Genomic DNA, 23,151 nt, shown 5'->3' with positions numbered 1-23,151 from the left:
TTTTCTGGAGATAATTCTTCATTGCTTCTTGTTACCTGTAGAATTAACTACAAACTCCTTTCCGAGAGTCACAGACGTCTCTTTATGACTTTCCTACTCCTCAAGCCTTGTTCTTTGACATTGCCCTCCCCCCATTCTATGTTACGGATGTATAGAACAATCAACATTTATTCATTCAACGAGTATCCACTGATGGCATACAATAAGGCAGGTCTGTGCTAGAACTGGGGCAAAGCAGTGGACAAATGGGACCCATTGGTCCGTTCTCTCTAGAGCAGGCACATCCCTTCTGGATACTATGTTACCTGCTCACCCTTCTCTGACAGATTCATATACGTGCTAGTGATTTCTCTTATGATCCACCTGCTCCCAGAGGTTTCTCTGACTGTGAATCTTAGGTTTCCTTCCTTTGTGCTACTCCACCATGGAAGGCATACCTCTGCCATAGCAACGGTCACTCTTATTTTAGCCAATTGTTTACCTCTGTGACCTGCTTTCTCTACCCCATCCTTCCATTCAACACACCACTCATGTTCAAGTTTCTTTGCAATTTTAAAGCAGGATCTATGTCTTATTCACATTTTTTCCTTAGGGCCTTGTACAGCATCTGACATGTAAGTGATATCATATGATATATACTAAACATTCAATAAATATGTTGTAGAATTACTGAATGATTAACGTACAAATCAGAGGCTGCTCTGATTTGGGGTTACCCAATGTACAGAGTCATAGATTGATATACCTGTAGGCATGAGAGAATTTTGTAAGACCTTTTCTAACCCTCCACATCACAGATGAGGCATTTCTTAGTTGAATCACAGGAAGCAATGCAAATACCAAATACCCAGTGTTTGGAGCTGCAGAAAATCTGTGAACAGAAATAATAATACCTGAAGTCGGAGGACATACTTCTGTTCAGCAGTGAGTCTAAGTGCTAGTCAGTAAACAGGTAGGAGTTTGTGTAATGATAGGTTATGTTGAAGTCTGTTCTACTTTGTTGAGCTCAAGCTTCAGAGTCAAGGACCATAAGACATTTACTCAACTGTGAGCTCAATGATGAATCATGAGTTAACTCATCTGCCATCTTGCAGCCTTGTTCAATGAACGACTCCAAGATGGGGGGAGAAGAATCGTTCAAGGTTAGGGTAGAATGCCTGGGATGGATTTAAGTGGAGAGGGGAGGGATGGAAATGGTTTTTATTAGGTGACTGGAGGTGAGACTTGAGTCTGGTGTCCAGAGGAGCTGTTCTGGTCAGAGCTGTGAGGCAGGAAGGAAAGGGAGGAGTTTGCTCCTCTAGAGGAAATTAATTTTTTTTTATCCTCTGATGTATCCTCTCTTTTCATTATCTCTTGCTTTTCCTTTTCTTTTCTCCTTGTATTTCTCCCATAGAAATTGCTGTTTCCCTTTAGCCACAGTTCAGTTCTTTAAAATGCAGCCACCTGTGTGTGTTGAGGAGCATATGCTTTTCATCTTCTTGTAAGTTGCACTTAGAGTTGGTTAAGTTCTACCATAGTGGAATCTGCCCAAGAAAATGTCCAACAACTTGTGGAATGTGATTTGATAAAGGCAATTCTTTCATTTTTCAATTGAAGTATAGTTGATGTATAATATGATATAAATTACAGGTGTACAATACAGTGATTCACAATTTTTAAAGGTTATACTCCATTTATAGTTATTATAAAATACTGGCTGTATTCCCTGTGTCGTACAATATATCCTTGTAGCTTATTTTAAACCTAATAGTTTGTACCTGTTAATCCCCTAACCCTATATTGCCCCTCCCCTCTTCCCTCGCCCCAGAGGTAACCACTAGTTTGTTCTCTATGTCTGTGAGTCTGTTTCTTTTTTGTTATATTCACTAGTTTCTTGTATTCTTTAGATTCTACGTATAAGTGATATCATACAGTGTTTGTCTTTCTTTGTCTGAATTATTTCACTTAGCATAATGCCCTCCAAGTCCATCCATGTTGCTGCAAATGGCAAAATTTTGTTCCTCTTTAAGGCTGAGTAGTATTCCATTGTATATATGTACCACATCTTCTTTATCCATTCATCTGTTGATGGACACTTAGGTTGCTTCCATATCTTGGCAACTGTAAATAATGCTGCTATGAACACTGGAGTGCATGTATCTTTTTGAATAAGTGCTTTTTTCTTTTTCAGATATATACCCAGGAGTGGAATTGCTGGGTCATTTGGTAGTTCTAGGAGTTCTAGTTTTTGTTTTTTGAGAAAGCTCCATATGGTTTTCTACAGTGGCTGCACCAATTTACATTGCCAACAGTGTATGAGGATTCCCTTTTCTCTACATCCTTGCCAATGTCTTTTACTTGTGTTCTTTTTGATGATATCCATTCTGACAGGTGTGAGGTGATAACTCATAGCTGTTTTGTTTTGCATTTCCCTGAGGATTAGCGATGTTGAGCATCTTTCATGAGTGATGAGGGCAATTCTTAAGCTAAGAACTGAGTTTTCTCACTGACGATTCATGACCAGGCCAATTGGGTGTTTGAAGTATGTCCTCCACCTGGTGACTTGCTTCTCTAACTGGTGGCTACTATCCTCATCAGGCCTTTTAGTGCATCAGCTTATAATTGTTAAAACTGGCCAAAAAAGGAAAATAAAACACCAGTGTTTTTTTATGTCTAATTAAAACAAAAACTCCTTTAACGCGTTAAGGTCTTGAACCAGGACCGTTAAAAGAAAATACCTTTCAAGATGAAAGTGAGGTGTTAACAAATCTTCTGATATTTATAAATGCAAAACAGTGACTTTAAGTTTAGATTTTATATCTTCAAGAAAAATTTACAAAGAAGTACTCACCATAGCCTAGATGTTCTTTCTCTGGGTTACAGAGCTTTTTAGGGCTGCTCAGGGGGTGACTATACCCTTAATCTATTTTATCATATGCACTTGTTTATGGCCTATATACTTCCACAAACTTACAGGTAATGCAAATGGGGTCCTTTTGATAGATAGATATTTACTTTTCATTACCTAGAAATTTGACAAATAAAGTATTTTTAGTCTAGTATTTTCATGCTGGTAAAGTGTTTTATCCCAGTTAACATGCTCTTTCATTCATGTACAATTTTAAATGGTTTCTTTTCTCATATTCCTGATTCTCCTTCCTTTATTGGTCAGACCAACCTATTTATTAATAAAAGATTAATAAATGCCAGGCAACCCCTGGGTCTGAGCTTCCTAGAGGAAGAGGAGGGACGGCAAGGAACTAAGTATCTTCTGTTCAGGAAAGCTGTCATGATTTTTTTCTCAGCACGGGAAGCTAATGAGCCCAGCAAGGAAAGCACTGTAACTCCTTTGTTTCTATATTTCCAACTTTGTGTTAATAATCATCCATTTTATCAGAAACTTCTCATTTCCTTGAAATATGCAATTTTAACAGGATTTGGTACATTCTTAAGTATCTCTACTCCATCTCCTAGCAAGTATTTTTTCCTGCAGCCATGTCAAAATTTATAATAGAGTTTGATAAAATTTTAAATATTTGATAGATTTTTAATTTTTAATATTGAATAACTTATATATTCCATAGTAAAATATTCAAAGCATGTAAAGGATATATATGAAAAGTAAACCTTTCCCCATTCCCTGCCTTCAGTTTCCTATTTCCAGTTCTCTTTTCCAGAAACAACCAAGATTACTCATTTCTTAGGTATCCTTTCAAACATACAATTATATATGCAGAGTATTTATACTTGCCCTTCCCCCTTTGGAAGAATAGGAGTATATTACACACTGTTCTGCATTTTGTGTTCCTCACATATCTGCATTTCTCAGAAAATGTTCCAGATTGGTATTTACAGAAGTACCGTCTCACTGTATTTATAGCTGCCCTTATTCCAGTGTATGGAAATACCATAAGTTATCCAACAGATTTCCTGTGGATGAACATCTAAGTTGTTTCCAATATTTTGCTCTTACCCTCCACTCTGCAGTGACTATCCTTGTACATGCGTCTTTGTGCACACATGTGAAACTATCTGTAGGATAGACTACTAGATTCAAATTGCTTGGTCAAAGGGAATAGAAGTACATTTCAATTTCGATAGGTGTTGCCAAATTGCCCTTCAAAGGTGTTTCCCCAATTTATACTCACAATAACGTGGCTTGAGAATATGGGTTTCTCTTTAAAATGTGCACCATCTATAAAGAGAGGTAACCTGTTCAGTATTTGCCATTCCATCTTGCAATCAGCAACTAAATGAATCTACCAGACACTACATGTAATTAAGAGCCCATTACAGTTATGACTGAAATTAGCGTGATGCTCTGTATCACCTTCTGCAGCTGATTAAATGCATGGTTAACATCCATGCCTCAACTTGCAATCCTGCAAGTGTTTAGTGGCTGCACCCAGAGCATTTGACAGCAGTGCTCATTGATGGGAGAGAGAATGTTCTGTGTGTTTTAGAAAAATAAAGGTCAGTGTCTTCAGCCAGATGCTCTTTTGTTAGACAGGTATTTAAACTGTGATCTTATATCTCAAAATTCAGCACAGTATTAACCATGATGGGAAGTTCAGCAGGTGTTTGCTCTCCCTGCTGAAAAATGTCTGCACGTTTGACGATGGCTCGTAATAAGATCGTTTAGAGTCAACCTGAAATGATTCTGTCTGCTTTTCACGTCAATAAAAACAAAAATGGTTTCAACCTCTGATTTTAGAATTAGAAATGTTAGTTTAATTATTATTATTGGTGGAATAAATATTTTATTTTATTTTGAATTTCATTTTATTTATTTATTTTTTATACAACAGTTTCTTACTAGTTATCTATTTTAGACATATTAGTGTATATATGTCAATCCCAATCTCCCAATTCATCCCACCACCACCCCGACTCCGCTTTCCCCCCTTTGTGTCCATATGTTTGTTCTCTACATCTGTGTCTATTTCTGCCTTGCAAACCGGTTCATCTGTACCATTTTTCTATATTCCACATATATGCGTTAATATTCAATATTTGTTTTTCTCTTTCTGACTTACTTCACTCTGTATGACAGTCTCTAGATCCATCCATGTCTCTACAAATGACCCAATTTCATTCCTTTTTATGGCTGAGTAATACTCCATTGTATATATGTACCACAACTTCTTTATCCGTTTGTCTGTTGATGGGTATTTAGGTTCCTTCCATGACCTGGCTATTGTAAATAGTGCTGCAATGAACATTGGGGTGCATTTGTCTTTTTTTTTTTTTTTTTTTTTTTTTTTCTTTTTGCGGTATGCGGGCCTCTCACTGTTGTGGCCTCTCCCGTTGCGGAGCACAGGCTCCGGATGCGCAGGCCCAGCGGCCATGGCTCACGGGCCCAGCCGCTCCGCGGCATATGGGATCCTCCCAGACCGGGGCACGAACCCGTATCCCCTGCATCGGCAGGCGGACTCTCAACCACTGCGCCACCAGGGAGGCCCGCATTTGTCTTTTTGAATTATGGTTTTCTTAGGGTATATGCCCAGTAGTGGGATTGCTGGGTCATATGGTAATTCTATTTTTAGTTTTTTAAGGAACCTCCATCCTGTTCTCCATAGTGGCTGTATCAATTTACATTACCACCAACAAACAGTGCAAGAGAGTTCTCTTTTCTCCACACCCTCTCCAGCATTTGATTTTTGTAGATTTTCTGATTATGTCCATTCTAACCAGTGTGAGGTGATACCTCATTGTAATTTTGATTTGCATTTCTCTAATAATTAGTGATGTTGAGCAGCTTTTCATGTGCCTCTTGGCCATCTGTATGTCTTCTTTGGGGAAATGTCTATTTAGGTCTTCTGCCCATTTTTTGATTGGGTTGTTTGTTTTCTTAATATTGAGCTGCACGAGCTGTTTATATATTTTGGAGATTAATCCTTTGTCTGTTGATTCATTTGCAAATATTTTCTCCCATTCTGAGGGTTGTCTTTTCGTCTTGCTTACAGTTTCCTTTGCTTTGCAAAAGCTTTTAAGTTTCATTAAGTCCTATTTGTTTATTTTTGTTTTTATTTCCATTACTCTAGGAGGTGGGTCAAAAAAGGTCTTGCTGTGATTTATGTCAAAGAGTGTTCTTCCTATATTTTCCTCTAAGAGTTTTGTAGTGTCTGGTCTTACATTTAGGTCTTTAATCCATTTTGAGTTTATTTTTGTGTATGGTGTTAGGGAGTGTTCTAATTTCATTCTTTTACATGCAGCCATCCAGTTTTCCCAGCACCACTTATTGAACAGACTCTATCTTCTCCACTGTATATCCTTGCCACCTTTGTCATAGATTAGTTGACCATAGGTGTGTGGGTTTATCTCTGGGCTTTCTATCCTGTTCCATTGATCTATATTTCTGTTTTTGTGTCAGTACCATACTGTCTTGATTACTGTAGCTTTGTAGTATAGTCTGAAGTCAGGGAGTCTGATTCCTCCAGCTCCATTTTTATCCCTCAAGATTGCTTTGGCTATTCAAGGTCTTTTGTGTCTCCATGCAAATTTTAAGATTTTTTGTTCTAGTTCTGTAAAAAATACCATTGGTAGTTTGATAAGGATTGCATTGAATCTGTAGATTGCTTTCAGTAGTATAGTCATTTTCACAATATTGATTCTTCCAATCCAAGAACATGGTATATCTCTCCATCTGTTTGTGTCATCTTTGATTTTTCATCAGTGTCATAGTTTTCTGAGTACAGGTCTTTTACCTCCTTAGGTAGGTTTATTCCTAGGTACTTTATCTTTTTGTTGCAGTGGTGAATAGGATTGTTTCCTTAATTTCTCTTTCTGATCTTTCGTTGTTAGTGTATAGGAACGCAAGAGATTTCTGTGCGTTAATTTTGTATCCTACAACTTTACCAAATTCAACATTTAGCTCTAGTAGTTTTCTGGTGGCATCTTTAGGATTCTCTGTGTATAGTATCCTGTCATCTGCAAACAGTGACAAATTTGCTTCTTGTTTTCTGATTTGGATTCCTTTTATCTCTTTTTCTTCTCTGATTGCCATGGCTAGGACTTCCAAAACTATGTTGAATAATAGTCGTGAGAGTGGACATCCTTTTCTTTTTCCTGATCTTAGAGGAAATGCTTTCAGTATTTCATCATTGAAAATGATGTTTATATATGTTGTGGTTAGAGTTCATAGTACAGAGTGCCAGAGAGGAGAGAGCTGCAAAGAGAGAGAACTCTGGAAATCTGCTGGGTTGCCTCCTCGGGTATTCTACTGAAAAGTGACCAGTGCATGTCTGTGAGGAAACTGTCCAGGGTTGAGGAAGAACTAGAACTAGGAAGAACTAGAAGGATTAGAATGAAAAGTTCCCAGGGCTCAATTAGGGCCAACAATAATGCCCATTCCCAGCAGACAGAATGTAAAACCTCATAATTTATGGTTCGTTGAGTAAAGTAGTTAGTAGTCTAAGTAGTGAGAAAATTTTTCCATAGACGTAATGCTCCCCTGGTCCTGCCTTACCATGCTTAAAAACAAGACCCAGGAGGATTAAAATGTTTGCAAGTAATTTGACCATGGGGGGAAAAACTCAAGAAAATTTACAGGAATACAGAAATATTCAACAGCCAATAAGATAAGAATAACAATGTCTGGCATTCAATCAAAAATTACCAGGTATACAAAAAAAAAAAAAAAAGCATGGAAGTACAACACATATTGAGGCTAAAAATCAAAGCTGACTCAGATTTGATACTGATGATAGAATTAGTAGACAAGAATATTAAAATAGTTATTATAACTCTATTTAATATGGTCAAAATCTTAAAAAAAGTTTGAATATATTAAGTAGAGACAGAGAAAATATTTTAAAAAAGAACCAAATCAAACTTCTAGAGATGTCTGAGATGAAAAATACCCAGGATATGGTTAACAACAGATTAGACACTGCATAATAAAAGATTAGTGAGCTTAAAAGCATAGCAGTAGAAACTCTCCAAAATGAAACAAAGAGAAAACAGAGTGAAAAAAAGGAGAGCATTAGTGAGCTCTGGTACAACTTTAGGAGGTCTAATACTGTGTAATTGGGGTAGGACAGGAACATTATTTGAAGAAATAATGGCCAAAATATTTCCAAATTTGATAAGTATAATCAAACAGATCCAAGAAGCTTTAAAAACAAGAAACATGAAGAAAACTACACTAAGTACATCATATCAAATCATTTAAAACCAGTGACAAAGAGAATATATTAAAAACAGCCAGAGAAAAGGGACACATTAAATGCAGAACGAAGAAAAGTCATCTTCTTCCCAGAAACTGATGTAAGTGAGAAGATAATGAGAATTTTAAAGTTCTCAAAGGCAAAATATGTCAACTTAGAGTGTTCACCAGTGAAAACAAGATCTTTGAAAGATAAAGGCACATAAAGACTTATTCAGACAGACAAAGCTAAAAGTAATTTGTTAGTAACATACCTACACTACAAGAAATATTAAAGGAAATCCTTTAAGCAGAGAAAAATGATTCCAGATGGAGATTTGTGTCTACACAGAGGAATGAGGAGCCCAGGAACTTTGTAGTTAATATAAAGAGTTTTTTCTTATTATTTAAACCTCTTGAAAAGAGGATCAACTGCTTAAAGCAATAGCAATGTATTGTGGAGTATGTATGATATGTAGAAAAAAATGGATGATAGCAATAGAATGAAGGCTTGGAGGGAAAAATGAATGTATACTGCTGCAAGGTCCTGGTCCTATATGTGAAGTGATATAATATCATATGAGGGTAGATTCTGTTGAGGTAAAGACGTATACTATACTGTAAGCCCTAAAACAATTACTAAAATAATTCCATGGAAAGTTATAGCTAATAAGTAAACACAAAAGGTAAATGAAATTGTTAAAAAAAATGCTCAGTCCAGGGACTTATGATCTAGGCAAAATGGTGTAGACTCATTTCTCCCTGTTAAGTACAACTATAAACTCTGGCACTAATGCCAGAAGCAACCAATGGAGAACTCTGAATGGTCGAAAGAGGAAGGTAAATGATTAGGGGCCTCACGGCTAGAGGAAAAACTGCATCAGGGTGTCTTTTGATCCCCTTGCCTGACAGAGGAAGGTGACTCACTGACCCCCAACACCAACAGAAGGTAGCTTCAGATAGTCTCACTTGTGCCCTGGATTGAATGAGAGTCCTGCCAGCAACAACAGGAAGCTCAGTAGCACCAGCAGGGGGACTGACTAAGAGCCCTGTAATGATAAGTGACCAGGGGAAGTGCTCTCCTTCCTCACTGGTGGCACTGGCAAGGGGGATCTCACTGCAAAAAGCAACTGGCCAGGGAAGTGTTCTAATTCCCCTCAAGGCCTGAGATTCCCATCTTCCACCCAAAGCCACAGAGTGGCTGGGTGATGCTAAAAAAGGGGACCCATCACAATCAGAAACTGGTCCAGGATGTCTCTGTCCTCCTGGATAGAGAATCCCTTTCCCCACCTAAAGGCACTAGATACCTTGGCTTGGGGAAACTATATCCCATAACCCCAAGCAGTACCATCAGAGACTAGTGGGACCCCCGGTGATACCAAAGAAAACAAGCAGACAAAATAATAACACATGGCTCTGAAAAATAAGTTGTCATTGGAACCATAACCCACAAAATTAGGCCAGGACCTGTATGCTAAACCCAAATGTGGTGACTGCCTACTATCATAAAAGATCTAAATAGAACCCAGAGTCTGATAACATAAAAGCCAAAATGTCCAGGATATAATAAAAAAAAACTACCTGTGCACCAAGAACCAGAATTTTAAAGCAGTGATCATAATAATGCTTCACCAAGGTATTACAAACTCTCTTGAAACAAGTGAAAAAAATAGAAAAACCTCAGCAAAGAAATTAAAGTGATTTAAAAAGAACCAAATGGAAATTATAGAACTAAATAATGCAATAAGAGAAACAAAAAACCAGGTGGATGAGCTCAATATTAGAGTGGGTATGATAGAGAAAACAATCAACGAAGTTGAGGACAGAGCAATAGAATTTATCTTCTCTGAACAACAGAGGGAAAACAGCCAGAAAAGAAAAAAAAAAAGAACCACAGAGATCTGAGGGACAATAACAGGAGAGCTAACATTTGTATCAGTGGAGTCCCAGAAGGAGAAGAAAAAGAGAGTGGGACTGAAAGAGTATTCAAGTAAATACTGGCTGAAACACTGGGCAAAAGACCTAAACCTACAGATTCAAGACACTGAGCAAACTCCAAGTAGGATGAACTCACAGAAGTCCACATAGAGACATATCATAACTAAATTACCGAAAATTAAGGCAAAGAAAAAATATTGAAAACAGCCAGAGAGAAACATGTTACCTACCTACCAATTTGAATGACGGTGGATTTCTATTCCGAAACCAGGGACCCCAGAGAGAAGTGGCACAGCATTTTTCAAGTGTTGAAAGAAGAAAACTATCAACCACAAATACTATGTCTGGTGAAACTATCCTTCAAGAAAGAATGGGAAATAAAGGCACTCAGATGAAGAAAAATGGAAAGACTTTGTCACTAGTAGACCTATCCTTAAAGAATGACTAAAGGAGATTCTTCAAACAGAAAGGAAATGACCAAAGAAGGAATTTTGGAGCATCGGGAAGTAAGAACAATGGGAGGAGCAGAAATAGATGGATATACAAGAGACCACCCATCTCTTCACGACTTTTATGAATCAAATCTGATGACTAAAAAATTGTAACACCATCTGATACTAAATTATATTTAAAAGTGGGGAAGTTCAAGGGACTTAAATGGAGGTGAGATTTCTAAACTTGAAGTGGTAATATGTTAACGTAAATAGATGAGCATAAGATAGGTCTGTCTTATATGTGCAATACCTATATAGATATTTTTTCTTTTTTTTAACATTTTTATTGGAGTATAATTGCTTTAAAATGGTGTGTTAGTTTCTGCTTTATAACAAAGTGAATCAGTTATACATATACATATATCTCCATATCTCTTCCCTCATGCGTCTCCCTCCCTCCCACCCTCCCTATCCCACCCCTCTAGGTGGTCACAAAGCACTGAGCTGATCTCCCTGTGCTATGTGGCTGCTTCCCACTAGCTATCTATTTTACGTTTGGTAGTGTATATATGTCCATGCCTCTCTCTCGCTTTGTCACAGCTTACCCTTCCCCCTCCCCGTGTCCTCAAGTCCATTCTCTGGTAGGTCTGTGTCTTTATTCCCATCTTGCCCCTAGGTTCTTCATGATCTTTTTTTTTTTTTTTAAGATTCCATATATATGTGTTAGCATAAGGTATTTGTTTTTCTCTTTCTGACTTACTTCACTCTGTATGACAGACTTTAGGTCCATCCACCTCACTACAAATAACTCAATTTTGTTTCTTTTTATGGCTGAGTAATATTCCATTGTACATATATATAGTTATTATTGTACACATGTATATATACTCAGTGCAACTTATAGGAAAACTATATATAAAGCTCTCAAAAACAATATAAACAAATCAAGATGGAATCCTAAAGTTAATTTGGGTAAGAATCCAAAAGAACCTCCCATGATATAGCTGCTGTATAAAATCATCTGCCCAATTCAGATGATCAGAGAATTTTATGGCTAGAAGATCATTTAGTTCGCTGTTTCTCAGTCATTAACATGTATTTTAATCATTTGGTGATCTTATTATAGTGCAAATTCTGACTGATTAGGTTTGGGTTGGGACCAAAAACACTGCATTCCAAACAAGCTGCTGATCCAAGGACCACACTTTAATAGTAAGGATTTCTTTCCGTCCCTTTCTCTAGCAGATGAAGGATGGGTAGCCCTTCTCCTGGCTTTTTAGAGCATTGCAGTGACTTTGGAGGACCTAGCACAATTGGACCTGAGTTTTATTAATAGCAGTTTCTCAGAGTCTTATCGTGGAGATGTCTGAGCTGGCCCTGGATACTGCCCTTCCTGTGTCATCGTTTCCAATATTCCATCAAGTCTGTGACTGTACTGAAAAAGTCCTTTAATTAATTTCTTCCTTATTTTATTTTATCTTATTTATTTTATTTTTGCTTTAGCTATCCAGAGTCAGTTTCTGTTGTACGTGATCAAAAGAAGAACCTTCACCAATACAGTATAGGCTGTGTGTTGCACTGGGCATGCAAAGAAACGTAGCACATATGTTCCACAAGAAAATAAGTTCTTCTTCCCCTGGGGTATAGCAATTGAAATATTTTCTTAAAAGTTTACGCAGCCCCCTGGTGACTCTGAACTATTTCTCTACAGCATGACTGTTCCCCTCATCTTCTAGGCTCCTATCCATCATCTTAATTGACCTCTCCATTTGAATATCTAATAAACATTTCAAACTTAATATGTCCAAAACAAAACCCAACCTACTGCAGCAAATGGCACCAGCTTTTGTGTAGTTGCTCAATTAAAAACCTGGAAATCATCCCTGATTTCTTTTTTCCTTTCCCAAATCCAATCAATTAATAGTTTCTGTCAGTTCTACCTTAAAAATATAGCCAGAATCCAACCGCTTAACATCTGAACTGCTTCATTCTGCTCTACACCACCACTCTCTCTCCCATGGAAAACTGCAACAGCCTCCTAACTGCACTTTCTGCTTCTACTCTAGCTTTGCCACACGGCAACCAGTTATTCTTTTAAAATGTAAACCAGATCATGTTTCTTTCATGCTCAAAACCTGTCAGTAGCTTCTCATCACACTGAGAATAAAATCCTAATGCCTTACCATGACCTACAAGGCCTTATGTGATCTGACCCTTGACTGAACCTCTTACTTCAGTTTCCTCCCGTCTTTTCCTTGTATACCCTGCTCCAGTCATCCTGGCCCCTTGTTATCTCTCCAACTAGAGGTTATGTCTCAGAGGGCAAGGATTTTTTTCTGTTTTACTCACGGTTGTATTTCCAGTGCCTAGAATAATGCCTGCCATAGAGTAGATGTCAATGAATAGCTCTTAAATAAATAAGCAAATTTACAAAATACTGAATCCAAAAGAAAGCAGAGAAAAAGGAAAAAGAGAGAGAGAAATAGACAGGACAAATACAAATAAATAGTGAAAATATAGATATAATTCAATCACTTAACAAGAAATAGATGGGACAAATAAAAATAAACAGGGAGATGTTGGATATAACCCAACCATTTCTATAATTACATTAAATCACAAGGGCCTAACTCTCCAATTAAAAGGCAGAAATTGTCAGATGGGGAAAAAAAAAAGCAAGAATCACTATATGCTTCCTTCAAGAAATGCAGTTTAACTATAAAGGCATAATTTGGTTACAAGTAAAAGTATGGGGAAAGATATATCATGTTAATACTAATCATAAAAAACTTCAGTGGCTATATTAATATCAGGCAAGACAGTTTTCTGAATAAAGGATACTAGCAGTGATAAAGAAGGTCATTTCATAATGAAAACTAGGTCAGTTCATTCTAGAACACAACCATTGTAAGTGTTAATGCATCTAATAACAGAACTTCAAAATATAGAAAGCAAAACAAATAGATGGGCAAGGATAAGTAGACAAATCTTGAAGAATGTCCATAAACAAACCCGCACATACATGGTCAATGAAGTTTCATTGCAAAGGCAGTTCAGTGGGGAAAAAAAAAAGATAACTTTTCCAACTAATTTTACTAGAACAATTGGATAACCATACTTACAAAACAACATCAGTTCATACCTTGCACCATATACAAAAATTCACTCTAATTGGATCATAGATCTAAATATAAAACATAAAACTTTATTATAAAACTTTAGAAGAATACTTCTATCTTCATAGGAGAATATTTTTGTGATGTTTGATTAGGCAAAGACTTCTTACATATAAAGTCAAAAGCACAATCCCTAAAAGAAAGAAGTTTGGTAAATTAGATTTCATCAATTTAAGGACTGTGTTCTCTGAAAACACTGTAAGGAAAATGAAAAGACAGCCACTGACGGTGAGAAAATATTTGCAAATCACATATCAGCTAAGGAACTTGAATTCAGAATATATTAAGAAGTTTCAAGACTCAGTAATAAGAAGATGAATAGCCAAAACCAAAATGAACAAAGTATTTGAGTAGACATTCATCAAAGAAGATATATAGATGGCAATTAAACTCATGGAAGTATACTGAACATAGGAAAATGCAAATTAAAACCACAATTACATATCAATACACAGCGATTAGAATGTGTAAAATTAGGAAGACTGATGATACCAGTGTTGGCCGGGATGTGGAGCAACTGGAACTCTCATATTCTGCTGATGGGAATATACATGCACACAATCCCTGTGGAAACAATGTGTCAGTTTCTTAAGAAGTTAAAGATACACTTACTATATGATCCAGCCACTCTGTTCCTAGAAATGAAAATATATGTCCAAAGATTTATACACAAATGTTCCTAGCAGCTTTATTTGTAATAATCCCAAACTGTAAACAACTGCGATGTCCATCAACAGGTTAATGGATAAACAAACTCTGATATTTCCATACAATCTAATACTGCTCAACAATAAAAAAGGATAGCTTATCAATATTTGCAAGAATATGGATGAATCTCAAAATAATTATACTGAGTGAAAGAAGTCAGACCAAAAACCAATTCATACTATATATTTTTATATATAAAATTTGTATATAAAATTCTAAAAAATACAAACTAATCTGTAATGAATAAAGCAGATCAGTGGTTCCCTGTGGATTGGAATGGGGTTTGAGGAGAGGAGTGACAGGAAGAGGGGATTACAGAGAAGCATGAGGAGTGTGGGATATGGATATGGTCATTATCCTGATTGTGGTGACCATGGGTATATACATCAATCCAAACTTATGTTTAATTAGGTACAGTTTATTATTTGTTATTTATAGCTCAATATATGTTTTTCCAAAAAGGAAATAGAAGCTGACCTATTTGAATGTCTCATATGCTGCCATTTGACCTACGAAATACTAACATTTTTTAAAGGTTGTGTCTCTTTGACTACAATACAATTATGCATTCTTGAAGGTATCAGTGGATCAAATTCATAATCTTATAAAATATACACCAAAGAGAACTTAGAATTTCAGCACTAATATCTTTTAGGCGAAGAAACTAGCCTGGATGGGGTAAATCGATGTGCCCTGAATCATACAACAATGCAATGTGTCTAAACCAGCTGACAGAAATGAGTTTTGATTTTCTGCCCCCCATAAAGCAAAGGCACAGTGACATTTTAACAAATGGTCAAAATGTCATGTTCATGTGATCTCAAACCTGACTTCCTGATGGTGAAATCTACTGATTGAAAAATTTAAGCAATCTTTTGAATCGTTGTTCAATATAGCACAAAATAAGCAAGAGTTTCATCTGACCATAAATCTCAAAATATTTTGGTATATTCTGTAGACCATATCGATGGCTTTAAATGGAATGCATTTAATATCTTTAGTATTTGCTCCTGTGCAAATTAGAAAAAGCCATACTTTCCTCGGGATAACTTTGCTTTCTACTCGCAGAAAATTGCCACAATATGCTGTTTCTGGTTTGTTTAAGATCAAAAGAGTTTAATTCCATTTGCTGGAGAATGGTCATAATAAATACACAGATCTATGATTTTTTTCAATGTGAGTGGCACCCTACAGAGTTTGGCAACAGTGGAGGCCCTAGATGTACATTTATCAGAAAAGGGAATGTACCACTAGGTTATTAGAAGTCTAACTGCTATAATTTCAACCAAAGCATTTAAATATTATTAACTCTGAAATTTTAATCTTCCTCAACTGGTAAGCAGAAGTGTATTCTCATACCTGTGTATATAAGTAATTTTTAAATTAGTTTTATTCACATTGAAGTTTTGGGGACTTTTGGGAATTAGAGACAAGAATTTTCTCCCTCTTTAGGAAGAAGTGCTTTAAACCCTGTCATTCATGACTTGAATATATGTAAACAAGATCAATTATATTTTAGAAAATAGTTTTTTGCAGTAATAGTCTTTCTAGTTTAAGATGACTAAAGATGATGTCATCGTGGCTCAGCACCATGTTTTAGTTAAGACTGCACTCAAGAGAATTTGATTTGCTTCCCAGCTCTACAGTTGGGCCAAGAAAAGTAATTACAGTGATTAATAATAATATTTGATTTTCTAGTCCCCAAGCCCACTCCTCAGAGCTGGTATTATCTGGAGGCAGAGAAACAAATTGCAGGAGGGAAATGGGAAGAATGCCCTACCATTTGAATTTGTAAGCATTACATGGTCCCAAAGCTGCCACTGCAAACCCTGCCTGTGTCACCCATGCATTTTTACATGAGATTTTCAGCACCTTGTTTTCCTGGTCACCCCAAAACTCAGGGCAGGGCAGAGGTGGTGTTTTCACTCTTTAGGGACAAATTTTAATGAATACCCCTTAAGGAGCACCTCCTCGTGTTGTTTAAATGCTGTTAAGGAATTTGTAAGTGGTCATGGAGAGTACAGATTTAAGTGAGTCAGGGCCTCTGCTTGGAAACCCCCAAACGAAACAAAACAAAAATAACGCATCTTTTGTTCTCATCTTTTGTCCTCAAAAGGATCTCACGTTCTCATGTTCTCATCTCTGGCAGGATTTTGATGGCCAATGTAAGGAGAGTTCTAAAATACCCAAGATTTAATATAAACAAGTAAGTGGAGAGAGAGAGAGAGAGAGAGAGAGAGGTGGGGGGAGAAAGAGAGAGAGAAGCTGCCCTGGGCAGGGCTGAGTTTCAAGACTCCAGTAGCCTTCAGCTCTGCCACTACCAGGAGGAGTTGCTATGGGAACCATTGCAAAGATTAAATATATCAAGATACATGATTGTGAGAAATGGGTGGGGAAGGGAATTATATTAATGTTGAAACGATGGTTCTTCTATTTGTGGGGTTTTCACATTATTTTTTTCTAAATCATACAAAAACTCCTTCCCAAACATGGAACTCATTAACAAAGAAGTTTGCTGTAGGCAAAACACAGAGAAAATAAAATGTTCATATTTCACAGTAAACATTAAAGGGTTATGATTTTTTTTGTAGTGCTTGCTTGTTTTCTGACCCCAGTATCACTTTTGGAGTAGACTCTGCCATCTCCCTTTAACTGGTAAAATAACCTCATAGGATTGTTGGCAGAGGGTTCTGGAGCGGGTCAGCAGGAGGTTCCTCACTTTTCCTCTCATCCTTGCATGTAGCACATACACCATATTTATGTTGTCTCTAATTGTAGAAAAAAAATTTTTTAACCTCTGTTGCTCATTGCAATGCTCCTTAGAAAAAAATTTCCAGGGAAGTCAAAGCTAGAAGGATAAGTCTCTTAAGAAAGTTTTTTGAAATAGTGTAAATACTATGATTTGAATTAGGATTCACCAAGTTCAGAATTTTTCAAAAGAAGCTTTCTCCTCTTCCTCTTCTTTCTCCTCCTCCATTTTATTGTTATTATTCTTACTATGACTTTTTCTCAGTCTATGAGAGTCAGTTGTTGAATCTCACCTTGCAAGTAGGGAAGCTGGATCAGAGAGTTTCACTAATTGACTCCTGGGGTCCTTGTCACCCAGAGGCAGAACTGAAACTCTGCATTGCCAGGCCATTGTTTTGTCTGTCACCATGTTGCCCCTTTGCCCTCTTGGAAGAATTTATTTATTTTAGGAAGTAAGATTTAAATTAGGAAAGTCCGTTGTTCCTTCATTTTCAATCAACTTGTTCAGATGAGGTAGGTTTCTAAAAAATCACAGGGAAACGTTTCCCTCTTTTGCAATTATTATGGGTCACGGTTCCAAGTAAATCCCTGTAAGGCACATATTGCATTTTTTTGGTTTACTTTGCCTTTTCCCACCCTTTATTATTGCTGTCACAGTTGGCTGAGGAAGAGCCATGTGTCTGATAAGATGACGCTCTCCGAAGATTTATTCTCTGCAAACATTCTGTTCTACAGAAATAGTGTAACAACAAGATATTTATTTTGAAAAACTGTAATATTCACCACATATAGATGTATCTACATTGAAGTGTTTAAAATTAAGAAGTAGACTAAGTAACGTGTCCATGCTTTTTACAATATGGCCTCAAGTTATTTCAGAAATAATACACTTGGAAAATAATGAGCAATCAGAAGGACGAAGAGGCACCTCAGCCAGGAGGGAGCAGTGGAATCCGTCCCTGCCTTGAGCGGCCCCTCAAGGTTGGGTCTTCAGTATACATTTGACCGCTCCTTCTTTTGCCCGGTGCAGCTCTTTGGCTGCTTTAGAAATATGCTCAGGGTGGCGAGGGACATCGAAGGCTGGGGATAAAAGGTTGGAGATGGTCCCCTGGTGGGATCAAGGGGTAGTATCTTGGGAGAATATGTATGGTGGAAATCATGCACAAAGATATTTTTGTTGGAATAAAAATGGATCACCAAGCTTTCTTCTATTAATCAATAAATAACACTAAACAACAACAATACCAACAAGCCTGACATGGAGGTTGCTACTAGTTGCCATTTGCTTCTCAGACAGAAGCGTGACGACCACCTTCCATTCATGTGTATAAAGGCCATTCATACGTACAGACTGCATGGTTCATGAGCTAAAGGCGCTGTAAACAAACGCCTCCATCCCACCTACAAATTTTGGGAGGTGGCTGAAAGCAAGGTTGGATAACTGACATTACCTTTATCTAATAGTGAAGGGTCTTTGAGGGCGGTGGCCAGTGACATGGTCCTCTCCAAATCAAGCATCACCCGCTCTTCTCCGCCACCCTTTCCTGAGCACTTTTGGTGTTTTCAGCACTACAAACAAGCCCACACTTATTTCAAGATGATGAGAGTTGGGTAATTAAATTAATCTTCCCAACACCCTTTGCCAGAGGGCTTTGACGAGAGCATATTAAGTGTACACTCCTTGTTCCTTTCATAGATTTGCTCCAAGTGATCTCACTGTGGAAGGAAATCAAATGCAAAGTCATATTTTAATGCATTTAAGACTCCAGGTTTACATTCAACACGCTTCTGTTTCATTTGTGGGTATTTTCCTCCTCAAGTGCTGTCAATTGCCACCTGGTTTGATTCCTTTCAAATGCAGCTTGGCAGTAATGCTGACCACATCAATTTCGTATTCTCTTTTATCTAACTCGAGGATATCAGAGCCTGTTTCATCTTAATGAGGTCTAGTTCTATTCCTATTACCAGGCGATTTTCCTCTGATAAATCATGGTGTCCTGTGGTGTCACTGCACCCGTAATAGCAGGCAGGTGAAGAGCGAACCTCCATGCTTCTTGCCTAACTGAGCTATTGCTCTTTAGCAGAGCTTCCTGGTTTCAAGATCTTGAGCAAATTCCTATCCTGTGGATTTCCCTGTGTCATGCCTCGACTCGCCCCTCACAGATGCTCTGATTCGTGGTGGGAAACAAGGTCTCCTTAAGAGGCTACGACATGTGGCTTGCTTGAAAGGTTTCTGCTCTCTGTGAAGGGCCACGTGTGAAAGCTCTTCACTTTGGTCTTTAAGAAGTGCCAAAGCAGGCCCAGATGACTATTTTCCCCTGAAAGGATTGTGTTAAATTAATTTAAAATAATGAAAAAGTTCTGACTTTTCTGCCTAATGCAGCCAAGAGAAAATTCTGAGATGAACATTCATGCATCCATTTATTCACTCAATATTAATTGAACTCCAACCTTGGGCAAGACATTGCTCTAATTGATCTGTGGGATATGTAGCTGACAGGCCTTGAACGCTGGGTGGAATTAGGGTTTCATTTCAGTTGGGATCAGAGAGTTATTTCCACTGGAGGAAACAGTGTGAGCATTGGCAAAGAGATGGAAAGGGCAGAATTTGTATGGGATAAGGATGTTTGGAAAGGCAGGTTGAGATCCAAACATGATACAGCTTATTCTGGTAGGTAAAAGAAGACCATACTTCTAAACTCAGAGGTGTGCTTTAGAAATCTGCAACTTAATTCGATCCAAACTATTCCAACTCTTCTCAAAGTGTCAAGACTAAAGGAGCTTAGAGTTCAGTAATTCCAGGGGAGATGCAGTGATGACTTGACCTAGGGCAGGAGTGGGGAGAAGACAGAGAATGTTGAGATCAGGGGTTGAGGTTTCAGGAAGACCGTGAGGACGACTGCATTTTTTAAAGCTCTCCAAGTGAAATGCAGGAGGAGGATTATTGTTCAACAATTTATAAAGGCTTGTTTTCAAGATAATAATATCTAGGGATGATTGCCTTAAGTATATGCAATCCATCCATTTTTCTAAATAGACCACATGGTCTTGGATTAAACCAGATGAGGGGACAGCGGATTCTCTGGAAGGCTCTGGAATTCTCTGGACCTCCTCTTGGCATTCTCTGATTGAGCTCTCTTCTGGGGTTGAGCCATTGGCATGTATTCAGGGGTGTATAGAACTGAAGTCTTTTATAAGCCATGATTATATCATGTAGGACAGCTGTTGAGAATACAGAGAATTCTCTCTAAACTGACCCGGGTAAAACTTTTCATGCGGGTCTTAGTGCCAGGCCCAATTATACTTCTCTTGAGCAATTGCTTTCTCTTCTAATAGTTTCAAAAAGAGTGTTTCCTTCTTTGAGTTGGCTGCTAGAAAATGAAGATCCCAATATTCAGCAGACTTCTAGTGAAGTGTACTTATAGCAATTATTGTTTCTTCTTTCCTCATTTTCTTGGCGTGCTTTTAAAAGTATTGTATGTACTTATGTAAGTCACAGCACATCATTTTAGGAGTAAGAAGTGACATAAGTAATAACTAAAATGTGAGTTACAGAAAACACTTAATCTTTCAAATATATTCTAGGCTAAGACTTGAACTTTCTCCATTTTTTTCCCCAAGGGTTGAAGCTCTGAGTCATAGTATCATTCATTTACTGGAATCTACAGTAGAAAAACAATATTGGATGAAAATTCTAGACTTGTGGAGGGCCAGACATGTTCCCAATTCATATTGTCTTTTGGCATTGTCTTATGTGACCAGGTTCCAAAAAGTTATTTAAAGAAAGTTCTCAACCATAAATATGAATTAAGAATGAAAGGATTTGGCAACTTTGGGACTCAGGAATTCCAAGCAAAAATGAGGATAGAACATTAAATTGTTCAATTTTCTGATGCAGAATTTCTGGTATCAAGAGCTATAAAACAAGACAAATTTGAAAAAATGCTTCTCTTTTCTCATATACACAAAGAGACATATACTATAGATAGGAGAATAGTTCACCTTATATATATTTAAACTGATTTTCTTCTTTCAGGCCAACTTGGTCAAAATTTTGCCTACACAATTTCTCCTGGAAAATATAGGCATTAATCTCAGAGTCAGATACATCTGTAAATAGTTGAAAATCAAGCAGTTCATGCCATTTACACTGCCAAAGTGACACCCCATTTAAATTTTTCAAAAATATTTTCCAGATTTGCAAATCCTCTTTGATGTTTTAAATTTAATGAACAAGGGCTGAAATGGTTTTACAGTGGAAGTGAGGCTTTTGAACCAATAGCTAAAGTGGCTGTCTCACTCAGATCACCTGGGGACACAATTTCTAGATGGCCAAACGGAATATAACTGTCTGGGAGTCACTTTTTCAGTTAAATGTAGTGTGTGTATTACCGTAATTTCCTGTGGAGAGCACCTGAGCCCGTCCCCACCAAGTCAAGTTCAACACCAAACACCCAATGTGTTGAGCAATATCGGCTCTTTCCAGAGCTCATATGATTCTCGGTTCTCTGGGCAGGTGTTCAGATGTCTCCAAGGACTTTTAATAAGCTTGGATACAAACCACTGCTGGTGAAGAAGGGGAGGAAAACATCCTCATCTAATATGTAGGGATTTCTTGAGTTGTCTTGAAACTGAGAACACGAAGCAGTAGAATCACGGACTAACGAGGCTTTCCATTAGTTTAGAGAAGGGCTCGAAGAGCTGTGTATATATTTGAACCAAACTTTCCCCTGTGGCAGAGATGACTTTGTGGGACGGAAACAACCAATGAGCCCTCCCCTTGGTTCTTGGGAGCTTGGGTCCCACTGTGGTGCATCCCCGTGGTGAGCACGTTTACATCATCCTCTGCTAAGGGGCCTAACAGAATATGCTGTTGCACTGCCCGTTTAAGGCACGTGGACACCAGGTTTCCCATCATAGTTCTCCATAGTAACCAAGCTCTCTTGCAGAACTTGTCTGTCAACAGTGCCAGGAGCACTGACGCCACCACCGGGGAGGTTGTTAGACATGCAGATGTACTGGCCTCATCCCAGACCTGCCAAATCAGAATCTCCGGGGCTTGAGGCCCTGCTCCGCCCCCACCACCCAAGGCCTGATGACAGGTGATCCTGTGGATGTGGAGCCTTCTGCTCCCTGGGCTCTTTATGCCTTTGGTGTTGGCCTCTGCCAGTGCCTTGCTCTCAGCTGTCCAAAACATGGTACCCTCATTCACAGACTATCCCTGGAGATGCCCTTCAGCTGTTGCCTCCCTTGCCCCACCCAAGCCCCACCAACAATGCAATGCATCCTCCATTGTTTCTTCCTAACACTGTGGCCACTTTATGCATACCTTCTCCCTATTGTGGGGAGAGAAGAACCCTTGACTATTCCTGGAAGTGGAGAATAAAATCCCCCTTCAAAAAAAGGAAACTTTTTTATTTTCACTTCTTTCTCTCCATGCACTTCAGTGGCTTTTTCCCACTTGGTGTGTTCTTAGTCATAAAGCTTGAATAACTCATCTTCCCAGAGCTGGAGGTGGGGCCTTCTCCAGTTTGAAAACTGCATAAAACAGTCAAATAATCTTCCACGTTCACCGTGACTGTGCTCGTGACCCACTGGACGGAGGCCAGGGGCCGCCTTCCCCGGTGCCCACGGCTCTCCCCAGGCCAGGGCTGATGTGTCTCTGTTGATAGTGGGACTGGCCTCCTGCTCCTCGTGGCATGAGTGTATGGATATGGGTGCCCGAAAGTATACCTATCGGGTAACAAAATGGAGGAAGAAATAGAAAAACCCAGAAATATCATTGTCGGTAAGACTCCCTGAAGTTCATGGCGAGGCTAGTGGGTGAGAATTCAGAGACAGACTTTGGGGTTTGGGTAGGACGTGGTTGGCTGCACATTGGGGAGTGAAGGCTGTTTCCTGGTCCTTTCATTAGAACCTCAAGTTCGTCGTGGTTACATAGAATGCTTCCGAACTTTTTTTTTTTTTTTTTTGAGGATCTTAAAGAATTTACCTTCCCCAAAAGAAAGTTTGGACAAAGGTC

Source organism: Mesoplodon mirus (assembly GCF_964341445.2).
Source record: "Mesoplodon mirus genome assembly, chromosome: 4".
Taxonomy (NCBI): domain Eukaryota; kingdom Metazoa; phylum Chordata; class Mammalia; order Artiodactyla; family Ziphiidae; genus Mesoplodon; species Mesoplodon mirus.
Note: the sequence above shows the minus strand (reverse complement) of the source record.